Raw genomic sequence first — 3,303 nt, 5'->3', positions numbered from 1 at the left:
GGACCAATGATAAAGCCTGCTACCTGCCTCCTGATAGAGAGGTTAAGATGTAGACATATATATCTGGATATGGCCATTGGGGGAGTTCATTTTGCTTAACTATGCCTACTTGTTACAAGGCTTTTGTTTCAACTGGGGCATGGTTAAGAATGGGGAGCAGGGATAAATTTGCCTCAAAAAAATAAAGAACAAAAAAAAGGAAACAAGTATCATTGAAGTATTTAAAAAAATACATAGGGAGGAAAAGAAGGAAGACCACATGGGTCATAGATAAGAAGGTTGGCTTTGCAGGTTACAAGTTGAATATATTATATACATAAAATGAACATAGATTTATGATTTTATATGTAATTTTCTTCTTCTGTTCTACTATACATATGGAGATATATACTTTATTTGGTGTTTGTTAAGTTCAGAATTTTAAAAAATCCTCCCAAATTAAAGAAAGATGATATTTGAAGTTATCAAGGATGAGAGGCAATAGTGTTAAGTGAGGTGATTGTTTCAATATCTTCTAGATTAATTGGATACATACTATATTGTTGATGAGTGTGGAGATAAAGGGAATCTCTCTACATTAGTGTTTCAGAGTTTGGCTCTGAAAAAAAATGGTAAAATGGTATGGGTGATGTCTTTTGATTTGTGTGTAAATTGAATTTAAGTTGTTGGCCTCTCTCTATCTTCCACAGTCATCACAGTCTAGTTTCAGGACAGAATCAAAATGACTGATGATGGCTCAAAGTGCTGTAGATGACCTTGGCATCTTCAATGTCCAGCCAAGCTCTAAGCACTCTATAGCACCTGCTTCCGTTGCCTTCATGGCCATTGGAACAAATTGTTCCCATCCACCATTCCACCAGGGGAAGTCTTCTCATGTTTGGTACAGACAGCTTTGAGACCCCTTGGTTAGCCTCAACCTGGTTTAGCCCATCTCTCAAAATGGTTTATGGCAGTATGGCTGCTGCAATGCCATAGCTTCTTGGAGCCACAGATAAGAGTCAGGTGGATTAGGTGGGCACCAAAGGTGGGAAGCAGCCCTGAAAAGGGCTCAGCAGCCCTCACACCAGAGGTACTAGCCTTTCCTGAAGACACCCTACACCTTATGTGTGTACATGCACACGCACACGCACACACACATACACACACACACACACACCAATGGAGAGTCTTGGAGCTATTCTCTCAAGCTCAACTCCACTGGCAGGTCCAGTCCCCAGAGCATGGCTGCTATACCTCTTATTAGGGATCCAGGGATAACTTGGAATGTTTACAGGGTTGTTTTTCTCATAGTATAACTCATAAGCTTAAAATGGTATAATTCATGCCATCAGTTTTCAGCTGATAACAATTATTCAGCCAGACTTAACTTTTATAAAGGGATATTTATTAAGTTATCACAATTAAAACAGTTGATACAAAACATCTCCCCAAAATTCTGTGACACACTCTCCCACCAGTACAATTCAGGGGAAAGTGGACTTGAACTGAGAGAGAATATGTGTCAAAGGAGTAGGTCACAGTTCCTGGAATTCCTTTGACTGGAGTTTTCTATAGGCTCCCCTGTTATAGCTTTCTGGCTCTTTGTAGAGCTGTGAATCTGTATCCAACAGTTTGCTCTTGGCTCCCAGGACAGACACTGCCATCAGCATTCTTAGTGATATTGCATAGAATTTCCAAATCCCTGAGGTCTTTGTCTAGTTAAGGGGGGAGGCAATAGGGAACTACTGAAGTTTATTGAGTAGGAGGATGACAGGGTCAGATTTATACTTTAGGTAGATCAATTTGGCCGCTGAGTAAAGGATGAACTGGAGTGGGAAGAGACATGAGGCAGGTGGACCCACCAGCAGCCATTGTAATAATTTAGGTATAAGGTGATGAGGTCCTACACTTGAGAAGTATCAGTGTCAGAAAAGAAGAGGGGCATATTTGAGAAATGCTGCAAAGGTGAAAATGGTAGGTGTTGGCCAGAGATTGGATCTGGGGGATGGCAAGAAAGAATGAAAAATTTTGACTCTGGGTAACTGGGAGAATGATGTTGTTGTTGACAATAACAGAGATGTTTGGAAGGGGGAGCAACTGAGGGGAAATACAATGAATTCCATTTTAGACGTCAAATTTAAGATGTTTATGGGACATCCAGTTTGAGGTATCCAGTAGGGCAGGTGGACTTGACTTGCAAGATCTTAAAAAAGGCTACCACAAAGTTACAGAGAAGAGCTCTGTAACTCAATCAATCAATCAATCAACAAGTATCTACTAAGTGCACATTATGTACCAGGAACGTGCTATGCAATGGGAATACAAAAAGAGGCAAAAACAGTCCCTATACTCAAGGAGTTTATATCCTAATGGAATGGAAAAAATGTAAATAGGTACATACAAGCTATATAGAGTATTAATAATGTGAATAATCTCAAGGGGAAAGATCTGCAGGTTGGGGTGGAAATGCAGGGGGAGAGGGACAGTATAATCAGTGACCAGGAAAGGTGTCTGGACCAAGAGAGGACTGGCAATGAGTCTTGAAGGAAACCAACGAAGATAGATGGTAGAGGTGAGAACATTTTTGGCATAGGTGACAGGGAAAACTCATGGAGTCGGGAGGTGTTTTGTTCTCAATGGACATAAAGATGAAAGGGAGAGAAGGGAAGAAAGGGAAGGATCCTACTCAGGGGCATGGTTAAAAAGTTCAGAGGAGGGAAGCTGGGAGGGAAATGAAGGATGGGTGTGAAACACTGAATATAATGTAAGACTTTTTTTTGATCAATTATTTAGAACTTTTCCCTCTTTTTAAAATTCTTTGTTATGACCTAGCTCTCTGGGAGGGGAGAGGAGGAGGGAATAAATCGAGAAATGTAGGAAAGTGTAAAAACAAAGGACAGGGAACTTCTGGAAGCCAAGATGGCAGAGTAAGCAGGAAGTAACCTTAACTCTCCCATATTTACTTCCAAACAACCATAAAATAGTGCCCCAAAGTGAATCCTGGAACAACAAAACCAGCAAAAAAAAGGGGGGGGTGAAAATGTCCTCTAGCCCAAGAAACTTGTAAGGTTGTCAGGAAAGATCTGTCTCAGATAAAAGGGGAGCACAGTCCAGGACAGGAAGCATCCCAGCAAGCCAGCAGCGAGCCCCACCTCAGCAAACCAATGACAGGTCCTGAGCTCCAGGGTTGGTGGAGCAGACAAAAGTCAACACCAGGACCCTACCCACCACCACATGCCTCAGCATAGCTCAAGGAATTTGCAGACTCCAGCACCAAGGTCCCCCATGTAATGGAGCATAGCCAGGTGAACAGGCAGATGTCAG

The sequence above is a fragment of the Petaurus breviceps genome, unplaced genomic scaffold (genome assembly GCF_028583685.1).
Source record: "Petaurus breviceps papuanus isolate PSGF00001 unplaced genomic scaffold, PetGlider_PUasm1.0 91041, whole genome shotgun sequence".
Taxonomy (NCBI): domain Eukaryota; kingdom Metazoa; phylum Chordata; class Mammalia; order Diprotodontia; family Petauridae; genus Petaurus; species Petaurus breviceps.
Note: the sequence above shows the minus strand (reverse complement) of the source record.